This window comes from Oenanthe melanoleuca, chromosome 4, assembly GCF_029582105.1.
Source record: "Oenanthe melanoleuca isolate GR-GAL-2019-014 chromosome 4, OMel1.0, whole genome shotgun sequence".
Classification (NCBI taxonomy): Eukaryota; Metazoa; Chordata; class Aves; order Passeriformes; family Muscicapidae; genus Oenanthe; species Oenanthe melanoleuca.
In genome coordinates this window covers 39,514,067-39,537,465 of record NC_079337.1, presented here as the reverse complement: position 1 = coordinate 39,537,465, position 23,399 = coordinate 39,514,067, and the positions used below count along the sequence as shown (strand labels likewise).

Genomic DNA, 23,399 nt, shown 5'->3' with positions numbered 1-23,399 from the left:
GGACGTTCCTGTGTTTCAGTTTGTGCCCATTGTCTCTGACCCTGGATACCACTGCATGCAGCCTGCAGTGAGTGCACACAGCCTCTCTTCAGGTGTCTGCAGGTAGATGAGATGCTGCCCCTGCCCCTCTTCCAGTTTTCTCGGGACTGAACAGTCCCAGGTGTCTCAGCTGCTCCTGCTAGGAGGGATGGCTCTCTTAGGTCACTGTGTGTCCTTTTGCTGGACTCTCTAGTGTGTCAATGGCTCCTTGCACAGGGAAGTCCAGAAGCAGACACAGTACAGCAGCTCTGAAGGGGTGGCCTCATCAGCACTGTGTAAAGGAGAAGGATCACATTCCTATTAGAATATTTCACCTTTCCCCTCTCTAGTGTGAAGTCTAGATGAAGTTTCTGTTATAAAGTCTTAATATAAGTGAGGTACCTGATGAAAAACTGGTAGCAGACTGTTTAATATAGTCATGTATCATAATTTTATACCTATTGCTTGAATGCTGTTCAAGACCAAAACTTCAGACAGAGCTGAAAGTCATCTCAGGCTAAAAGAAAGTGAATGTTAAATTAAGTTTAAGAAGCCAAACCAGAAGCCAAATGAGAAGGCAATTGTAAGCTAAAAGTACTGTAACAAAAAAGCTGATTCACTTCCTAGAATAAAGGATATATCTGGCAGGTGGTCTGCTAAAGTTCCTAATGTGTTTTGTTATACTCTAGAGGAAATAAATAAACTACCAAAAAGGTACAAACAGTTAACCTCTAAGTGGAGGTAAATGCTGCTATTTGTTTAAGCAATTCTGGAATGCTTTGGCATTGTTTCACTTCCTAGCACAAAAGAAGAAATGACCTCTTCATGAAAAGAATGCTGTGGATAAGCTGCTTGCTACCTTATCAACTCTGCTATTGTAGTTATGCCAGCCAGACATGTTAGTGTGACTTAGACATACCCTGCTATGGTATTTATACTTTGTCAGAAGTGTTTTGAGATTGATTTGTGACCTCATCTGGCACAGAGACATGCTGCCAAGTTCTCAGAATTGATAAAATTTAAGTCCCCTTTCCAAGTTTATTTAAAACTGACTGTCTTCAAAGAACCTGGAAAAATATGGTGATACCTTTACTGTACTTATTTGCTGCTGATGTTCCCATTCATCTGTGCCTTCCAAATTTTATGTTTTCTAACAAATGATGATCTGAAATGCCATAGATACTGGCATTTGTTTCTGATACTTTTGAGCTTAGGTTTTAAATAGTAATTTTCCCAGAGGGTCTGTGAAGGTAAGAAAATTCTGCATTCAGGGTGTGTGGAGTCTACCTGTAATGAAGGGCAGATCTTTAAATGCTCTCTGGTTAATTTTGAGGAGAGACAGAGACAGATTGGACTAGCCCAACATGCTCTCTATCACTTAATAAGCCAATCTAATCAGGCAAGAACAATTCTTTTGAGATGAGAGCCACAAGTATGGTCATGTCTAGGGAAGTGCTCTCTATTTTTAGTAAGCTGATTTTCAGCATTGTGCAATGCTGAAAGTAATGGGTGGGGGAGCTGGAAAGAGATCATTTGGGGTTGATTTTTAAATTAATTTATTCTTTGTTTTTCCTATGGCAGATTGAACAAAATTAGATTGGTCAGAGATATATTAAGAAGCATATATATTGTTTGCTGGGCAGTAGTGCAAGGGGTAGAAAAATAAAACAAAATGCAGGTGGCTGAAAGAGATTGAAGAATAGGGAAAAAAGAATATAGATATGGACAAACAAACTTTTTAAAAAAGAGTAACAACCCCCATCCTAATTATTAGCAATGACTCTGCTATCTCTACATAGTTCAAGTTGTACAGAAGTAGAACAGTTTGAATTGATTCTTGTTGGTTTAGTTAGGTCTTTGTGCCAAGCAGGCTTGAGGTAGGATTCATGAGGAGGTCTAGGTCAGTTGTAAAAGTCTCTTGCAAATCATTTGCAAGAATTGTGGGCAGCATGTGAAAATCAGTGTTCCTGCCCCATTTTTCCACTAACAAACTCTTCTTCCTGCCAATTTTTATCAATTTGTCACAATTGGTATAGTATAAATGTAGTGATTAGATGTTAAGAATTGTTTCTCAAAATGGAGAAGAGGAATGCATATCCTAGAGTATGAAAGAACAGCCCATCAAGGGATATGAAGCAAGCTTTCGGAATGAAGAGACAGCAAATTGGGAATACAAGGGCTGAGGCTTTCTGGCAGCTACTCTCAAGAAGTTACAAAGCTGAAACAGTGATTTAAGGAAGAGGCAGTGATGCCAGTGGAGAAGGTGCAGTTCAGCACGACAGTGGCAATAGCCCAAGGATGTGGCTTCAGGTTTTAGGTAAGGAGAAAGTGATGAAGGATAACAACAGAGGAGAGTTTCAGATTTATGCATCAGAAATGGAGGAAAGAGGAAGCTTGGAGATGGCTTATCTTCCTAAATACCTAAAAGTGATGTTTGAGAAATACAATTTTCAGTATAGAGGAGTTGGCTGTTGGTGTCTAAGCATAGGGAATAACCTTTGTCCTCGATATCTGTTCATTATGCTTCCTCTATGAATTGCAATATGTGAGGAACCTCTTACTGAGAAGTTAAAAAAATTTTCACTTAAGAATTCTGTTTGCCCTGCTCATGGAGAAAAGATGGGAAAACAATTCCTTTTTCATTATGTATCTATCAATCTCAAATTCATACTTTTCTACACAAGTGTAGAATATGCAATAAGACTTCATAATGTATGCTGCCAAGTTTGATTTTCCAATACAGTGGGAAGCAAAAAATTTCTAGCACTGTCAGCAATTCAGCTCTCTGTGCTGAGACTGGCATTTGATGTTCACAGGAACTCAGGCTTGTAGGCATCTCCAGACCACAAGGGAGGCAAAACTTGCTTTTTTTTTTTTTTTTTGTTCTGGAAAACCCAGGTGGCCTGGGATGTTCTTCAGAACTTAATCTGGACTCTTGCTTAGGGCTATGAATTAATGCAGTCATTTAATGGAACTGTCAGAACATGACACAATCAGGACTGAAAAACTTTCAAGTACAAATTGACAAGATAAACTACTAATTGTCTTGACCATATCCTTGGCATTCTCTGAAAGCACAGTGCATTTCAGTAGAAGTTTCTCATTTTTTTGTTTTGCTTTAGGTCACAGTTGACCTCTTGGTACAGTTTCCAAAATTCTGGGGATAACTTTAAGTCACTTCTTTTCTTTGTGTTAGTTTTGTTTTGAAGGTTTGCTATTTTCTCTTAAAACTGCATGCTTAAGCATTTATTTTTTGGGAAAACCTTGAATATTCAGACTTTTTGAGCTCAAGTTCACATTTTTTCTCTCAAGTACACATCTTAAAGATCTGAAAATGGAATATTTATCCATACTATAGTTCTCCCAATTTAAAATCTGCTCAATTATCCATAAAATTTGAGATGTTTTCTTAGGATAAGAGAAAAAAATGTTACATATATGTTATAGTGTGTCTGTATATATATATATGTATGTATGTATAGCTTTTTAACTTACATAATGCATTAAATAATCCAACTTCATAGCCAAGCTAACAGAAAAGAAAAATAATTAGTCTAATTTAGATTCTGTTTTATCTTACATAAAATGCAGCAGAAATTAATACAAAACTCCAAATCCAATGAGGCAAAAAGAGGCTTAATTTAATTTTGTAATATTTTGTATTTGAGGCAGTTATACCTTCACTGCTGCCTTTATATTAATTTATATCAGAAAGTAAAATACTAAATGTAGGATAGGAAATAGTGTGGAAATTGCTCCAGGAACTCAGTAGCATTTTTAACCCTGGTATAAAACATGAGGGATCTAGTCTTATTAGGTTAAGACTCTTTCATCTCTAATTAATTACAAAAGGGCTTCAGGGTTTCCTTTTAAAAATTTTAAATATTTGCTTTTAAGAAAATCAAAGTTTCTTCTCTCCTGCTTTATGGCTGTACTTATGTAATGAGGAATGTGTATCAAAGAGCAATTGTGAATAAAAGAATATATTTCCTGTGATAAGAATTTCACAAATATGCTCTAGAAAATGTTTCTGCAATGTCACAAACAAGTTTGACCCTTGATAAAATTAACTCTTTATGTCTGAATTCCAGTTTACTCGTCTACAGGTTGTGTCTCAGGCAGTTAAATGCAGTAATGTCTTGGGATTTGGATATCAGTGCTTTTATTCATTGGCTTGTCATCACCTGGAACCTTGGAGAAACAATGTTAACTACTCTGTACTTCAGCATACTGACCTACAGGTATTCATTGTGTTTATCTACTGCTTTGCATTCAAGCAAGTTGACCAAACAATATTAAAAAAAAAAAACAACAGTATTTTTAAATTTGAGACCTCTGATAGATGATGATTTCTTTATGATCATAACAGTCCAATTTGCCTTCATACTATATCATCAAGTGATTACAGAAATGGAATCAGGCTCAGAAAGATCAGTAATTGTTAATGATATTCAGGATGACTGAACACTAGGTGTTTTCCTGCTTGGATAGTTAATATATGTAGGAATCATTTCAATGCCATGCAATAAATAAAATGCTGATTTTAATATAGTAATTGTTTCTTAACTAGGATCTGCTCTTTTGGCATTTCCTTTTCCAAGAGTGACAATGACTTTTAATATTTGTTATTGTTCATGCTTTTAAAACATTAATTATTCATAAACCAATAAATTTTAATGAACTGTATGCAAATCACAGTTCCTGATTTAAGAATTAAATGTTGTCTTAATGGAGGTATGTGTTTTATATTGTATGGAGCTGGTTTGAGACAACTAGAAACCAGTTTGAGAACAAAAAACAGCAGGACAGGCTAAAACTACAGTGGATAACAATATGCTGATACAAGTATCTATAGATAAGGATGAGAATGATTTTATTTCTGTCCCAAAACTGAAGACTGTCAGCAATGTTCTGGTGAAGAATTAGTGAATACTAGCTTTCTTTCAGCTCTGCTCTGATGTGAGCAACTGTTCTCCAGGTACCACAAGTGAGATCAGGAAGCTCATTTGAATTAACGTGGGAGTAGGATTTGAGCAAAGATACCAAATGTGTTCTATTTTCAGCTCTGTTCTAATACAGCAGGCAACTGGTTATCTTTAAGCACTTAAATACTCATTGTAGGGTCAGTATGACTATGCCTTGCACTTAAATTTTTGTGTAAGGGGAGCATGCTAGGCACTATTTCAGCTGCCTGGTTCTAGAGCTTTCCTAGAAACACAAACATCAGTGTAACTGAGCTTTGGGGGGCTACCAGAGGGTATTCAGCCTCACACCTCCACTCTGGGTCCTGTTCACATCTTTTGATGTTATGATTTTAGTGGGTTTTACCAGAAGAAATTTTATGATGGTGCAGAGCATGCATCAGAAACTGTTTCTAGGACTTTTGTGGAGCTTTTAGGTAAACTCTGGTTGGCTTCTCACAATTTCTGCTTTAATTGTTTGCTGAATTGGAGCCATGATCTGCACTCGGGTTAAGCCTCTTCTAATTTCTGCCTATCACTTACGAAAGTGCAGAGAAGGAAAGGTTGCCTGTACCTGCACTTTGTTAAGAAATATGAGACACTGCAGGAAAAATCTCTATCAGCCTTTTCTGGATAAAAGTGTGCCTGGATTAGAGACAGAATTCTAGTTCCTTAAATATTGAATTATGAGCTTGAAATCCTAAAACAGGTTTTTATTTAAAAAAAAAAAATCAAAAACATTTTAATGGATGTATTTCCACCATACTTTCAGGTGCCTGCATATGTATAGATACTGAGATACGGACAAACATCCTGAAACCTTTACAAGCTGTAACACATTGTTTAAAAACTCATGACCTCTCTGTTTTCAAAAGCTATTTCAGCCTGTCTGTGGAGAGCATTGTGATAGTAACCACGCTTAGTGCAATAAAGTAGTAGAAAACCTGTTTGTGTCTTCCCTTAGTGAAGAGCATATTAATTTATTTTTTTTAAGTCAATGACTGTATCAATGCATTAAAAAGAAAGAGACTGGGTGTGCAGTCTGTCTCATGTTGCTTATTAACAAAAAAAGTTAGTGAACTAATCATGGTGAAATGGTTCTTGTAATGCAGGCTGGTTTTGTTTTAATACTTAGTATGTAAATAATTACTTCAGTAGTTTAATGTTTTCCAGGCAAAAGCTTCAGAATTGGGTTGCCAAATCAGCAGACATCCCTTTTTGATCAAAAAGTACTGTTGAACAGTAGTCATGGCACCAAAAGTATGTGTTTGAGTCATGGGAGCAGGGAGTTCTTTCACTGGGTGCTAGAACAGGCTCTTAGCCCCAGCTACAGTTTGAGAGATGTGGACATCCACCCATCTTTTTTAAGAAACAAAGAAGCAAGACTAACTTAGCATTCGTGTTGAAGCACCTATTTAAATATACTGGAATGTTTCTGCTCCAACACCTCAGAAATCTAAACAGAATTTACTTGTTTCCTTGTGAGCCACTCCCAGGTCACTTTCACAGAGCTCAGTGCTCACTTTCAGAGAAACTCAGACAAGGAAAAGAGGGCAAAGATGCTGAGAGAAGAAATGTGTAAAATCCACCCAAGTGGACCTTAGTTCTCTGCCCAGGACTCCACTGTGACACCACTGCCCTTGGATCCTGAGAGCTGCAAATTCACCTGGAGTGGTGGAGCAGCAGGGCTTTGTCTGTAAGTTGTATTCAGAGGTGAAAAATCTGCTGTAGCCCTAGAAAAGTAGAACTGAACAAGGAAATGCAATTATTTCATATATGCATAAGTCAATGCCTGCTAACAACTGGGAAGTTCTGACCAATACTCAGGACTCGTGCATGAAGTGCAGTATGCTTGCTTAGTTATAATTAATGCTTTTAAATGACTTTTTGAGAACTTTAAGCTGGTGGGTGCTGCTTGTGCTCTCTTGCTTATATGTATGCCTGACTCCTTAGGCAGTTGAGATACGAGTTCGTGACAGGTCTTGAAGAGCAGAAATTTTTATGAGCAATTTTTAAATTGCTCACAAATGTCTCCTTTTCTTCCTACTTCTAACAGAAATGGGAAAAAAAAAAAAAAAAAGTGTTATTCTAAATAGAATAAAAATTGCTTTACACGGTGATTGCAACAGTCTTTGAAAGCCGCCTGACAAGCAGCAACCTTTAACCCTTCAACATCAACCAATGTGTTTGTGAACGCCAGGAACTGTGATATTAGGGGGTAGCTTATTGTGAATGAGTAGATTTATTAGACTTAGAATGAGTAGGCTTTATTGCTGGAAAACCAGCTGACTATTGTATAATGGTTATCTCTAATGGGTATTTCTCAAGTAAGGACTATTTACCCCGAGTGCCCTGTCAGTTTTGGCGCTTCGGAGGCGCTTCCTTGGCCGTGCCTGGGCGGCTCTCAGGGAGCTCGGGGGGCTCGGGGGGTTCGGGAGCGCTGAGGGAGGGTTGGGGAGCGCGGGGGGCTCGGGGGGTTCGGAGGGAGGGTTCGGGGGGCTCGGGAGCGCTGAGGGAGGATTCGGGAGCGCGGGGGGCTCGGAGGGTTCGGGGCGCGGGCGCGGTGCCGGGGCGGGCCGGGCCGGGCCGCTGTTGGCTGTTGCCATGGCTCCGGCAAGCCGGGGGAGCCCAATGAGCGCTCTGCGGCGGTGCCGAGGGGACCAGCCATTTTGCTTATGGAAAACAATGTGACATATTATGCCGTGCCGTACCGGGGAATAAACAAAAAATCGCGTCGGGGGCCGCAGGAGGAACGGGCACACGAGTGAGTAATGCCGGCGGCAGAGCGGGCTCGCCAGCTGCCATTTTGACAGGCCGGCGGCCGGCGCTGCTCGGGGGAGGCGGAATGCGGGGCGATAATGCTGCATATCTGCTGTCAGGCAGCCGAGCGGGGCTTCGCCCTGTGAAGGCAGGGCTCCTCCGCACTGCTGGCCCGGCAGCTCGCTAGCTGGAGCGGAGCCGCGGGTCCAGGGCAGGGGAGCCGCCGCTCGGAGCGTGTGGCGCCGGGCGCTGCCGGGAGCAGGTGTGCGGCTGGGCTGGGCTGGGCTGGGCTGGGCTCTGCCGGGCTCGGCTCTGCTGGGCTCGGCCCCGCTGCGGCTCCCGCGGGCGAGCCGCTGCCGCTGGACTCGGCCACAAAAGGAGCTGCTGCCGGAGAGGTACCTGGGCACGGGCTGGTGCGGGTCTGTGGCACAGCTGGGCACAACTTCGTGCGAGAAACGAGCGTCTCTTGCTGCCTGCGCCTCGCAAGGTTAGCTTTGGTCGGTGGCTGCTGAATTCATTGGTGTGACTGCGTTGTCCTTAAGCGTTTCGGTGCGAGTGGTATTCCATATGGTTGCTGATTCAGAAGGATGCTTTCAATAGGTGATACATTTTTTAGTAGATAATTCTACAAAGAGGCAGGGATTATTTTTTGTTTGGATTGCCATCGTGTTTTTTATTGTCAGGATAGCGTGGGTGAGGTAAAATATTACAGAACCCGTGAGCATGTTTGCCTTACATCACGGAGTTCATCACTAGTGGATTCCATGCATTGTGTTCAGCCTCAGCGTTAGATTTAAATTGTCCAACTGCTGCTGTGCAGTATGTAGGTCATAATAAAAAGCAGCTTTTTCAGCAGCTTTCAATGGACTGCATGCCCCAGCGCTGTGGTTGATTAGTTTGTGGTACTTGTGCTGTTAAGAGTAGTGGTATTAAAGCCAGCTCACACCTCCTTTTTAAAGATATCGCACGTTCCGTGCTAGGCAGAGCACAACACACCCATTGTGTCCCTCCGTTCGGCGATAGGAAGGAAACGAGCACTCCACATGGAGCAGCAGCACATTAACAGCGCAGGGCGGTTAAACTTTATTGAACAATCCCAGCGATTCTGAGATAATCTACTGCAGGTAGAGACAATAAAAACGCTTAGACGTCTACAAGGAGCTTATTGGAATAGGAGAGGTCTTCTGATAGGGACTGTGTGTTAATGCTGTAGAGTTTCAGTGCAAAATGAATTGTTCTGAGTAGTTATTGATCACAACACATTTGCTGTAGTTAAACCTAGGTCAATAAAACCTCAGTCCCTCAGGACAGATAATGTTTCTATTAAAAGTAGAATTTTCCAAACTACCAACCGTATTCTTACACATTAATACAATTTCTGAATTGCCTTATAATGAAATGCATTAGATTATTCTGACAACTGATCCAAATATTCTGATTCACTTTGCATCTGTAGAAAATAAGATGACATTTTGGTCTCAAGCCTTCTTTAATAATTATGTGGATTTAAATCCCATTGAGACGAGCCATTTGTTTGGACAGTTGAATGGGCATGAAATCAAGAATTTGAGGTCTGGTATCTTTATAGTTAAATTAGTAACCAGCACTCTGTAACTAGGAGCCAAATTCCAATGTTGTTTCTGTATATATCCTGCAAAGGCATTTGAACAAGCATGTTCAGCAACTATCCCCCAAGTGAGACATTGCATTTGGAAACAGCAGTATATAATTGAATTGCTGCTATGTGTTCTCCCCACTAGAAAAGCTCCATCTTACTTGAACCATTTCAGGATTTTGTTTTCTGGTGAATGCACACACCAACTTCTTTCTCTATGCCTCCGTGTAGAGGTCACACAGTAAGTGGTTTAGAGAACTGCCTTCATCTGTGATCTGGAAAGTGCAGGGTGCCTTTACAGTGTGGTCCTGCATGAATATTTATGATTGAATCTGTAATTATGATGAAAATTATAAACAAGGAGAGCTAGTATTTAAGATGTTGGTAAGTCTTTAAAAAAGAGGTGGTTCTTGCTACAACAATAAGAAACATGGATATGAGCAGTATACAAAGTAAAGGATCTTGGAATTCAAGGTGAATTGATTCTCACTGTGGATTCTTCTCACTATGAAGGTTTGAGGGAAACAAATGCAGACTAGCAATGACTAATCACTAAACAGTGTGCACCCGTTAGGTGCTGATAAATGCTGATAAATAGTCAGTATTATTTAAACTAATATTCTGTGCTCCTTCCATTCTGCTTTTCTCCTTTTGTTATTTTTCTCATATCGATTCCCAGCTTCCCTCTGCTTCCATACTGTCTTTTTGGCAACATCTGATCCCATCAGAGCTATTTGTAAATCAAATCGGTGACTGTCAGTAGTGGTCGTGGAGGTGCTGCAATAGGATCTGATGTGGAGAAAGAATTTCAATGAGTTAGAGGTAAGAAACAGCAGCCAAGTAATGAGCATATCCAATGTGAACTAATTCCACATCATGTAAGTTTTAAAGGCCTAGAATTGGGTCACTGATGTAGAAATCAAATGGGCATGCATGGGGAGGGACATTTTCCCTCTCATTATGAAGTGTACTTCTAAACAGAAGGCTTATAAGAAGACCTTGACAGTAACATGACATAGAACAAATAGGATAGTTTTGTATTAGAAATAGTAGCATAGAGTTCTAGTTGAAGTCTAGAAGTTTTTCAGGTTTCTGGAGAGCCACGGATTTTATCAAGAGGTGATTATGCTTTATTGGAAAGCCTCTAGGTTATCCAAAGTCATGCTCTCTCTTGGTCAGCAGAGTTGTAAATAACATCAGCTGTCCTGCTTTAACATTACAGTGGCTTCAAACATTTCTTAGACAGATGACCTTAGAAGGCGACTCTGAGTCCATGTGTCACTCTCAAACAGAATACCAGCAAAGCAAAAGCAGGCAGATTAATCCTAAAATGCAGTGTCACAGTAGCAGGTGCAAATAGAAATAGAAATAAGAGACCGGGATGGCCGAAGGAGGCAAAATGAAGTGGTGTAACAGCTTATTTGGTATGTGTTTGTTTAAAATAATCAGGTTTGAGCAAACAGTGATAAGCATCAGCCAATCATGGGGTGTGTGGAGCACAGTAACCTCATAAGAGCTAGTGTGGAAATGTGCTGTCTACCCTCAGCCTGTGGACTCTTCTGGGTGTACTTATATATATGCCCAACCTGTAAGCAGCAGTGCAGATGGGATGTGCCCAGGGAAGACACTCAGGTGTCAGGTTAGGGTACACTGTCTGATGTTACACTGTGGAATGGCTGAAAGTCACTTCTGCACCGGAAGGATCAGGTATTGAATGCAATACATCCATTATGGGGTTGTGTCTGGAGTGCACAACCTCCATTAGATGTGACCTTGGAACAGTATTTCTGCTCCGGTGGGGCTGTCTGCACAAAAATAGAAATAAAAATTGTCAATTTCTACTTGTTTGTAAAATAGAATTGTACAAATGTATACTTTGTTGTTGTGTCCTACTGCTCTGGTACCAGTCCTTTCTCATGTTATTGTTTCTTATTGGATTAAGCATGTTACTGTTGCCAGTCTGAATTTCCTTTCTTTACTGTTGTATGTATCATGTAGCTTCCTATTTGGAGAGGATTGTGCCATAGATGCTCTGTGTTCATTTTTATTCAAATAGTCTGGTCATAGCCATGAAAGTGTTTTGACAAAAGCTGACCTTTCTGAAATTATGAAGCTTCTTAACATTTAAAAGCTAAAACAAAAGCTAAAAAGACTCTCAAAGGCACTGATGTAGTGGAAAAGTTCATGTATGGGAGGGAAAAGGGAGACAAGTAGGTACTTAAAAGGGCAGCATGTATCTTTGAGTAAAGGCATGCTAGATTACGACATTTTAGATCTGCTCCTGCTTTCAGTGGTTTTGAAGCATGTAATGTATTTTTCTGTTCAGATGTATTGTTCCATAACAGTGATACATCATAGCCAATGCTGCTGTAAAGCAGGAAAATCCAAAGGCAGACCCTTTTCTTCTGTTATTTTTAACTTCTTTCCCTAAATAGATTGATTTTTTTGGTCTTTCTGTACTGAATACTGATAGTGTTCTGACTCATCCACCCTTAAAAACCTCACCAACCACCATCAGGGGGTTGAATAGCACAGATGTGGTTCTGTGTTCTTAAGTAACCTGAGTAATATAGTGCACTTCTGAAGAGGTGATGCTGAAGGTCCTGAATCTCAAAGAACAGTGGGAAAAACACACTAAAAGGAAAAGCAAACATTCTTCCTCTCAATCATTACTATGACCAAACTATGCACTGAACTTTTTCATTAGCCTTTTCATAAAACAGCTGTTAAATAATGCTGAGACATAGAATAACAAAAGTTTTGCTCCTTTTAAATATACTTGTCTTGAATTTTATGTACAAGTATTAAAGCAGTGTAAAACTGAACTGTTTGACAGGTAAACTAAAGATAGCTTTAGGTAGTAGCAGTGACTTATCAACTAAATTTGTCCACAAGCATAGTGGCTTTATTTTTTTTTTGCTTCTTTAGGACTCAAAAGAATGTGCAGGAATGCATGATGAAACCAAATGGAAATGGATTCAGTAACTGCAGTTCTCACAGCTGAAAATCAGATTAATTGAAATTTATAAAAACAGTAAGATGAATTGATGTAAGGATCATGAGTTATGCTAATCAGAAATCAGTAGTTGTGACTGAAGGTCAAAAGAGGTGGGAGGGTCTTTGTGTTTTTTCAAACAGTTTAAAAGCAACATGTCTGGTTCCTTAAGTTAATGTGCTGTTGTTTTTGTGGGTATTTTTGTTTGGGTTTTTGTTTGTTGGTTTTATTGGGTTTTCTTCCTTTGTTTTTATTCAGCGCCAATAGGTGAAATCCCAGTCCTCCTGCAGCAAGGTTGAAATGTGACTTAACCCTTCCTAAGAGGCTTAGGGCTGGATGGTGTAGCCTGTGATTAGAAGGAGTAGGGACTATGTCAAGAGCAGGATGGCCACAAAGTGTTCTTGTCATCATGATTCCATGCTGTCTGAGGACTCCTAATTAAACTGTAGCCTGAATGTAAAGCTTCAACACCATAGTGTACCTTGAGTGCTATCATGTTGAATAAAGCCACATATCTTTCAGTGGGATTGCTGAAAACTAATACTTTGTGAAAGTTTAGTTTTAGCAAATGGTGGGGTGGGGGAGGCTGTGCAAGTTTGTTGTCTGGATCTGATGTCTGAAAAATGCATGAACTAGATATTCCATATTACTACAGAGGGTCTCTGTGCATATGAACAGTATTTTCACTATTCAAAGAGCCTACAAGTGAGAAGAAGTGATTCAGGCATGAACAAAGCATGAGTTAGATAAATTGGGTGCTTTGACTGGCTTTTTTCTTTTAATGTTCATTTTTTTCTTAATAATAAAAAATTAGACACAATTATAAAGTAAAAAAAATCTTCATTTTTTAAACATAAACGCATATAAATGTTTATGTAAACATAAATGTAATCTGACATGTTGGCATCAAGCAGGTGCAAAATGATATTTGTAAGGTACTAAATGTCTGTTTCTCACTGAATTTTCTGTTCCTTTGAGAACTTCAGTTTTTCTTATCTGTTGATATGAGAGCTTTTCTAGTACATTGGACTGTGATAAATAAGGAAGAGTAAATAATTGGGTCAAGGCCGTTATTGGTTAGTAAGAATTACAAAAAAATTGTATTTCTGGAAGGTTATTTAGTAAATCTCTAGCACAGGATATTTTGGTCTCTCCACTAAAGCAGCTATCATGGACCTTCATAAGGAGTGGGTTAATGGATTAGATGGCCCAAGTTTGTCAGTATTTCCACTGCTGCTTGTAAACATCATGCAAGTTTTGAATTTCAGACTGTTTCAGCTTTTGAGACAACCCTAAATTTTAGGGATTGGCCTAGGTGAAGTACACAAGAAATATCCTTTTGAGCATACAGGTCACACTACTGACTTTCGTATTTTGTGCTTTGCACTTGTTAACATCTTACACAGCTATTGTCTGATTTTGGAATCAATCTTATATTTTCTTTTTTCTCACTAACAGTAAAGATTTTAAAGAAAAGCAATCAGTAGCAACCCAAAGGGGTGCCAGTGCAAAACACTGATTATATTTCATTTAATTCATGTATTGATCAGGTACGTCACATTGCTACTTCTAGCCAGTTACACAGTTACACATTTTAATAAGCAAATCCTGACAGAAGACAGCAGTTGCCAGCACAAATTTAATTTAATTTAGTTTCTAGTGAATTTCTAATGAACAAGGAACTCTAAGCAGTGACATTCTCCAGATAATCAAATTCATGGTAATTGCAGTTTTTCTTTTGGAGAAATCTGTATTTGTTAGGAATCTGAAGGAAATAATTATTTCAGTGTGACTGATGCAATCAAATGGTTTACTTTGAATAAGTAAAATATAAAAGAGGCTAATCAAATGAAGTGCTACTGTATGAGAGTAAAATGAAAGGCTGACAGGTTTGACAGTAGAATAAAGACCAAACCAAAGGCTTTGTTTTGACATACATGCAGATAATCAGGCAAATTCAAGTCTTTTAAGAGACCTCTTCTATAAGGGTCACTTTACAGATATGGATCATGTAATCTGAGCCTTGCAGATTATCATTCTACTTTTAAACAAGTACAAGAGAGAGGTTTTTAATTCCTTATTTGCATAGCTGTAGATTTACACATTCACATGTTTTTGCCACTGGCATTTGATTCACAGATGACTGATTTATGGTCTTGAGCAAAGGCCAAATTCAGGACACACTTTTAACTGTCAGGACTGCAAAGTCCAGAAAAATTGTTTGAAAGCCAGCACCTGTTGTAATTAATACATACAAGCAGTAGGAGGATCCCTTCCAGCTGGAGGAAATATTCCTCTTATCAGCAAGGCAATGATAATTGCAGAGATGGTATGCTAAATTAATTCAGGTGTGAATTTGGTTTTTGCTGCATTTAGTGGTATAATTATCTTAAATGTAATTTTCTAAAATCAGTCACTGCTTAGATAAAAAACGCAAATTAAAATAAACATGCCACAGAAAGTACAGCAGGGTCAAGTTCTCTTTGCAGTAGGTGCTGAATGTAAAAGATGGAACAGGCTTGATGCAAAGGTGAACTGAAAAGCAGATTTATTAACAGTTGGCTTTGAGCACTGCTTGACTACAATACCAGTGGTTTCTTGATTTCCTGTAGCAGAAATGGAAGTATGAAAGGTGTCTGAGGAAGAGGCAAATAGTAGCTTTGTAGATGAGCTTGGGAAGTGTTCTTATCATAGAAGATTACTGCTCCTTATGAAAGCATGAAATGTATGTGGGAAAATTTGAGCAGATACTGTGAAGAGACTTTTGGGAGTTGTGAGAGAAGACAGGAAGAGAATCACAAAAGTGCCTGAAAGGGAAAAGAAGAAAATACATATAATTGCTGCAATGACAAGACAACGAGACATCTATGTGTGCCCTCTATTCTGGGAAAGCAACAGCTACAGTGGCTTCAAAGAAAAAAAAAAATTAACTGGTCTCATGGGATGCATTTTGCATAGATCAGAACATGTTACTGAAAACTGTGGGTTCAGATGCTGTACTTAAATTGTGTGTTGACAAGAGGCCTAAACAATGGCATTCCTCATGGGGGACCAAAACAAAATTAGAAATCAGATTTCAAAAGTACTGTGGAGAAGTCAGTCCTCTCAGGAAAAAGCTGCAATACATGCTTGGAGTGAAGGGGAAACAGGTGTGAAGAAAGATGAGCCACTTCCTAGAGCAGTTCACATACTTGAGCGTTCAAGGCTTTTTGGGGTGTTTTCATTTAAAAAAAAAAAAACAAATTCATTCTAGTCAAATTTCCAATCTATACACGGTGTGCCAGGGCAAGCTACAGATTTAATTTTTAAAATTTTTTAGTCTTCATATGCACACAGTAATTCCAATCAAAATTTTCAGAATTTAAAAAAAAAATTGATCTCCTTCTGTGGTTTTATTCTTTGTTATATTTTATTCTTGGGACACCCAATTGGATGAGTCCTGTCCCTTCCCAAGCATGTTAGATCAAGCATTAGAAGTCTACATTTTCAATGTGATTTTCCATGATGGAAATGAGATTCTCTCTAGCTGTCCTGCACCAGCAGTGGAATAATGCAGTTCTGAGGGTGACATCAGGTGGGAAGGAGCTCTAATTTCTGTCCCTTGATTTTGCACCAAATTGTTTTAACTGGGACAAATTCTGTTAGAATATTGGTGGGATATTTTGTCTGTTTTGCTTTATACTCAAGTGTGTTTGGGCTGCAGATTTCTTTATGGAAAATGTCCATTTCTCAATGTATTACTTAGTTTTAAAATTATGAGCTGAGCTGGAGCTCGGAGGTGGCTTGAGATCAAACATGGCTTGAAAGAATAATTATATTGCAAGCTTTCTTGTGTGTAGTCTTGTCAAATTCTATGTAATTCTACTGTCATCTTCAGTATTTTATATATTGTAGTTAGACTTTTATGGACTTTATTTTCCAGTGTGTTTAGAAACAGCTTATCTTTATTTTCATTAGAAGTGTGGGTTTTTTTCTGAACTAATTGCAGATAATGCTGTGAAAATTTGACATTCAATACCTAAAATTGTCAAAACAAGCTAACAATATATGTAATTTAAATCATAAAAGAAACCACTTCTTTTGCATTCTGGACTAATTTTCTCTGGTGGTGATATGTGGATACTTTTTACTAAGCACTTTCTTAAAGAGCTAAAAGAATTTTTAGCTTTGCTTTGCCCAGAAGCAGATAATTTTTTAAATTAACTTTTTTAGCGATAGATTTGGAACTATATTTTGAGGCTTCTGCCCTTTTTTGGTGGGTACAATAAACAATCAGAGAATTTTTACCCTTACATTTGCAAAATTGTGAAACCTAACTTCTTGTTTCTCATAATTCTAAATTAGTATCTTACATTGTTAAGTGCTGACACGATGATTCAAGTTTGGCCTTGTAAGAATCCAGTCTGAATAATATTTTTAAAAGCAAGGGCATGACTTCAAGGCAGTTGTTTGTCTGTGACTTACCTCAAACCTGAGTGTTTTCTTTACATCCTAAACAAAGAACTTAGAATTTATTTAAAGCTTTGTTGGAAAAGGGCAGAGAGGAATTTAGCAACATGACACTTACAAATGAAATTATTATAGACCTTGATATTTTTGAAAGCTCTTACTGATGTTTTCTCTCTGTGAATGCAATGGTAGGAATCCTTTCTGAATTGATAAAAAATAGTTACATTAAGTCTGTGTGCTTTTAAAATACCATTGAAAAGGCCTTAGCACCCAGCTTTTTGCTATTCCAGCTTTAGGTTCAGCCCAAAGTGCCTGTACATTTCTTTTGAAGAATACTGGAAAGATTTAGACAAAAGATGAAAAAAAATGTTGCACTTGTGTTTGTGTCACTTGATATAATGATTTTCTGCTTGTTATTATTACATTGACATTTAAGTCTTACTATCATTAGTAAGATCTGGACTGAAAAGGTTGGCACCATCTTGAATGAATCTGCTAGCCTTATTTACTGTATTTATTACTGGCAGTAGCTTCATGTGTTTATATACACAAATTTTACCATATTTTAGGGATGTTCCATTTGATGAATAGTCCTGCCTCCTAAAACTTGATGAACATCAGAAGTTATGTTCGAATCATGCTGTGTGTTTCAGCTTGGAATCCTGCAAATGCTAACCAGATTTGCAAACTGAGGTCAGTGCAATTGTGATGTTTTTCATCTCAAACTCTCTGTGCTGTCTGTATCAGACACACCTGTGAGTTTGAAATGTCACCATCAAAATCAGGCCAAGCGGTCACTGGATTCATGGGGAGGAGGAATAAGGAAATAGAGATGTCTTTGTGTTGTCATTTCAAAGGCAGCAGTGTTTCAATACTGCATCATAAAAAGATTTTGTCTGTTGACTTCTAGGTGTGGATCACATAAAAGTTAGCACAGAGGTTTGGGGGTTTTTTATATTTCAATGATATTTCTCTTTGTAAAAGTACTAATAAAATGATTTGAACTACTCAACTTATGGGCAGTTTAGACTTTGATCTTAACTCACGTGTTTCTAGTTCATGCCACCCATCTATTGTAAGCTGATTTTGTTATAAATAACCAAAAGCTGTACAGACACAATGTAAAACTATTAGTGGTTTCCCTCCTCTGTTGTTGCCCTCTGGTTTCAAACTCTAGTCTTTAGATAACTGTTAATCATATGTAATTTTTTTCACCCTGCTGATCAGGATGTAAAGGCTGAAAAAAAACAACTTCAGATGCTTTACTGATGTTCTCCTTTTGAGCAGTTTGTTAAATTGCTGTAGGAATCAAATGTGCCTGAGCTTAAATTTTAAGTCAATGGGTTTAAAGCAGAAGGCAGAGCAAATAGAACACAAGCAGTTTAATGTGTTTTTGGACACTAAATTTGTAATAATTAAAGTTCTGCTAAGATATGTCTGCTGTCTACTTTTGATGTCTTTATATACAATGCTGTAATTTGACAACTTTTTTATCTCTACCCTTTCTTTCAGGAAGTAAGATAGAAAACTGTGTGGTTAGCTATTCTGTATAAATTTTGTAGAGAAAATTTACCTTTCAACTTCTCAGCTTTGTTTTTTCATTTATGTAAAGCTTTCAAGTCACTTTAGAAGCAGAGGGTACCACAAGTCACTGACTTCAGTTTCAGTTTTTTTAAGTGCAAGTGTTAATACTCTGTTGTTGCTTGTAGTGATCATTGTTTAAGGACTAAAATTGAAATTTTCTGTTTTAAACAGTCATTTCATCAAGTTGATGAACAGTAAAAGGCTTTGAAGGGAAGGAAGGGTCTTTTGAGCTGTTATTGCTAATGGGCAGATGAATTTGAAAAACAGAGGATGTTTTGAGTTCTGAGGAAGTAAACAATTTCTAGGAAGGGAAATCCACCTTTTTGTGTGTTTATTTTTCAAAGAGAGGAAACTACCTGATAGGTGTAAAACTTAATGGAGTCAAAATAAGATATCTACTTCAGATTATATTGTCTTTGACTTCCAGTTCTCAGGTTAAGAACCGCTCTTCCAGTGTTGCTTTGTACAACTTCAACCACCTTAGATTTCTGGTATGACACAGGTGCTCCTTCCTCTACCCAATGTGCAAAATATGTATATTCATATTGTTCCAGGTTTCAGTTTGGAAGCTGTTTAAGAATGTTTTTAAGGATCTTTTCACCTTTCTGGGTGGCACTGGCCTTTGCATTATGAATTAGAGTTTCTTTAATGGCTGCATCTCATAAAATGTGTAGTCATACTGGCTACTAAAAACAGAGATAGCAAAGACATCTTGTTTTAGAGTTGTGTCTGTAGACTTCCTTGTGGAAGAGTTTCTCCATTCAGGGGGAAAGTCTGTGGTGGAAAATACGGCTGCAGTTTAGAATTTCTTATTATTGATGTTCACTTGTCAGCAGTGGAAGCGTACTGATGGAGAAGAATTAGGAAATTTCTAAAAATCCCTGAAGTAATGTCACCCATGGTGACTATGCTCTTCTTATCTCTGTTTTGCCACTTAAATGAGGGTCAAATTCTGTTAGCTGAAAAATTGGTTCTTACCTACAGATAATTCAACACAGAGCAATTAAGTGGCAGCACAGCTGTAACATCCTGCATTGCCTTGAGTACAGCAAACATCAGATTGTCTTTCCTCAGCTAGGAAGAACATGAATATAGCTCAAACAAATGTTTCAAACTAATAGCCTGTTCTCAAATTAACAATCCTGTAAGGAACACGAACAGCAAACAAAAACTGTGAAAGAGCTCTCATTTTCACTGAGCTGAAGCAATTCATGATAGATGACTACATTATAATGTGCCTCTGCTAACAGGAAGGCAAAACAAACACAAGCTCAACACTGATTTTCTGAGCCATTTCCTAGTGGGCTAGGACTAAGTGGGGTAGAGAGTATCCACTGGGGAGTGTTGGTATCATGCTTTGATTTCACCTTTGGGAGCTGTAAAACTTCTTGGAAATCTTCCCTGGAGTTCCCTTCCCTCCAGGCTACTAGTGTGAGGACTTGTCAAATCTTTGGGGAAATGATGATCTTCAGGAACAAAGAGATTTGAACAGGAAGGGATCAGTTTTCTGTTTTAGGAGCTTCGTGTTGAGTATGCTACATCATATTGCAGAAAGGAGTTTTTTTTTATAGGGGGCAGGAGCAGGCCTGGTAGGCTCAGCACCTTTTCTTGCTTATAAGCAACATGAAGATGAAGGTGGAGGCAGTAGCTGCAAGTAGGTTCAGTCTGCTGGTGTCATGTGCCTGAGCTCTTGAAATAATTACCTGCTTTGCAGCCTGAAAGACTGATAATTGTCATGATTATGTGAAACTGTGAGCAGCAAAGACTTTGCCAAAGCAATTGTGTCTTGGTGAGCTTTTTCTGACTTCAGTTGTTTCTATTATGTCAATATCTTATGTTGACATTAGAGGTAGGAAACAAATACAAATATTGGATTGCTAAAAACCAGATATTGCCTTTGAAATCAGGCTAATGGGGGAAAAAAGAATTATCAGAAAAATACTAGACTCTGAGCCTTGTGTGCTCTGTAACATTTGTGTTCTAAAATGCTGAAGAGTTCTCTTTAGGTTTTCAGCTGGTCGATCATAGTAATAAAATTAATAAACTGACTAAACGGACACTGATGGAAAGACGGTTCTCTACACTGTTCTTTGATTTGTAGTGAGAGGTTTTGTACTCATTTGAGATGACAGATGTTCATCCTGGGCTTCAGTGCCTGAAAGTTTCTATTGCAGTAGCTTGGCTGTTTCCTACCTTCTGTGCTATGAGTAGCAGAAAACGTTAAAATTACTTAATTGGTAAAGCTGAGGACTGTTTTTCATATAGGTCCCTTATTTTTCATTACTAGCCTGGCAGCTTTAGCAAATTGGCAGCAAACCATTGTGTTAATTATTGAGAAGCCTAAATTCCTTTGTGGATTTAGTCATGGTAATTGGAATAGAAGCTCAATAGAGAGTGCGGAGGTGTAAAGCTGGCCTAGCCATAATCTGGTGCTTTAAGAAAAAGCAGAATGGTGTTAGGGCTTGTGTGCTCTGTAACATAAGTCTTCCTGAAGCGGAAGGAAGGATTTGGGACTTGTGTTGCTTCTCTGGATTTCTCTTTCTTTTTCTTTACATGGACCAGCAGCTTGAGTGGCAGCTGCATGCAGGATCTTGGCCCCAGAGCCTGGTGATGGCAGTTCTCACTTGAGAAGTGAGCACAGTTTTATCCATAGATAACTCTGGGAAGGTGTGAATATTTCAGAGTTATAGAAAATAGTTGCTCAAACTTTCCTTTCTCCCAGGTAAGTTTTTCTTCATTAAGTTTGAGAGGGAGTCCAGTCCTTGCTCTGTGAGCCACATGAAGGATGTGATTACTCCATGAAATAGGGCCAGTGTCCTCAGAAGACCAGACAATAGCATGACGCTTGGTATTGTGTCACGGAAGTGGGAGATGTGACTGTAAATCCTTCTGGAAGTTTAATCCAGGTTTTCCATATCCGTGGCAGGTTTTTTAATGCACAGTGTTTTTAAAAATACTGTGGTGGCACAACATCATCTTCCATGGTTTTGAATAAAGAGTGGAAAAAACTTGAGAACATCTTTTGGACATTTGTGCCTCAGATTTAAGACTGATAAAACACAGGGCTGTACAGGACAGCTGTCACCAAAGTCATTTCATTAGGGAGGGCATTGCTTGCTTGGTTAAGGAGAAGAATTTTAGCTACCTGTTAAGACATACAGATGCTTAGAAATTTGGATATATATAAAAAATGGGTATTTTTAAAATTGCCACTTTTCATTTGGACTCCAAATACCTTGTTACTTGCATTAGTAAGTCACAGGTTGAGAGTCCTAGCTTGTTTACATTTCTGAGGTTTAGACTTTAGGAAAACCCCACTCCATGAAGCCCTGAGCACCCACCCAAAAACAGCAGTCTTACAGAGGAGTTAAGCACATTCTAGCAAAAAACAGGACTGAAGGACAAATAACTTTGTACCAAGTTCTTGAAACAATGGCCTAGCAATGTATATTAAGAGTGAGATTAACAATAACCTTCTGTTCCCCATTTCCTGAAAAGGCCTTTTCATATTTATTTTCCTGTTCATTTTTAACTGTTTGCTCTTGGAACAGAGGAAGTTAGTTTTACTAGCAAAATAGGGAGGCATAATTAATCCTGTTGGTCCAGTTTCAGAATGATAGCTGCAGTAGCTGTAGTAATTTTTCACATCATTGTGAGAGCAGTCACACAGTTTGCAGCCAGTTATATGGAGTTGGCAAAGTATTGGAATTGGTTCTAACAGATGACTAAGAGCCTTTAAATATTTAGATAATATGCTTTCAGTAGTTGGAGGTATTTAAATGCCTGTGATTTCACTTCAAAGTTGAGATTATCCTTATGTTTTAATGTAGTTATTTAGTGCTGATTTAAAGGTATAATAATTTTTAGTGGATTCTATATTATATAATGGTGTTATTACACATATTAAAATTTATAACATAGCTGCTTATTATAACTGTGAATTGCCTTACAAAAAAGGGCTCGGGGTTTTAGTGTAACGTAAATCTAAAGTCAAAAATAATAACTCAATATAGCTAAAGACATTTGGTGTTTTTTAAAGAGAGTGCAGGTCTGCTGTTCTGTAGAATAGCAGCAGAGTCAACTCTTCATCAAACATATGGCACTTTGCAGACCAGTTCACATTAATAACTTGAGAGTGCAGTTTTGTATACTTCCTGTCTTGGTCCATGTCTTTCAAATGCCTGAGTTGTCTGTAGAACACTTTTGTGACAAATTCAGAAGGCTGATCTGCTGCTTTGATACTTAGTCATCCCTCGCACTAAGTTCAGTTAACACATGTTCATGCATTTTTACTTATGTTACGTTATGTAGGATTAACCACAAGTAATGTTGTACATGACCTATGTGTAGCTAGGTATTCCATCCTGTCCAGGAGCATGGCCACCCTTCTTCATAGCTCCATTGCTTTTCAGCAGTGGAGGCTGCTGAAAGCACATGAGACATTGAAAAAAGTCTTATTTGTAAGATCCTTCAAGTTCATATATGTTTAAAACACTTCTGACTAGGTGAAGTCCAGGACGAAGCATGTGACCCATAGCTTTCCTTCTGTGGATTTCTTTTTTTCCTGCACTCTAAAAAATACTAATTTCAGAGATTGAGATGATCTGTTCTGTGAACACTCTCAAGGGAGACTTCTGAAAACAGAGTATGTCCATTTTGCTTCCATTCTCTATCATTAAATTCATTTAATGTTACATGTCATAATTCAGATGAAGTTCAAGAAATACGGTTATTTGGGAAAAGAAATGAACAAATTGAAGAAACCATATCCATACTCCTCATTTCTTCCTGAGTCAGGTAACATGCAATTCATTCAGACACATTATCATACTACTCAAAGGTATTGAACTAATATTGAAGTATATTAATAGAATCATGTATAGAATAATACAAGGAAAAGGAGTCATTGCACCTGGCTGTGCAGTGTTCACCTGCATATCTTGAAATGTACAGGGACATTTCTCAAAAAGAGTATTCTCCTTCAGCCATTCCATATCAAGCTTCAGTGATTCAACTG

General features: G+C 38.3%; 1 protein-coding gene across 5 annotated transcripts in view; it reads left to right on the top strand.

Moving 5' to 3' along the window:
• Positions 1–23,399, top strand: part of SORBS2 (sorbin and SH3 domain containing 2) — a 204,180-nt gene that overhangs the window by 51,529 nt on the left and 129,252 nt on the right. The window contains exon 1 of one of the 5 annotated variants that reach the window (XM_056489220.1): positions 7,615–7,743. The exons of the other annotated variants lie outside the window; for them this stretch is intronic. The gene's annotated coding sequence lies outside the window, so the exon portion shown is untranslated. Of the gene's footprint in view, positions 1–7,614; positions 7,744–23,399 lie in introns of those variants that run through there. 5 annotated transcript variants of the gene reach the window in all.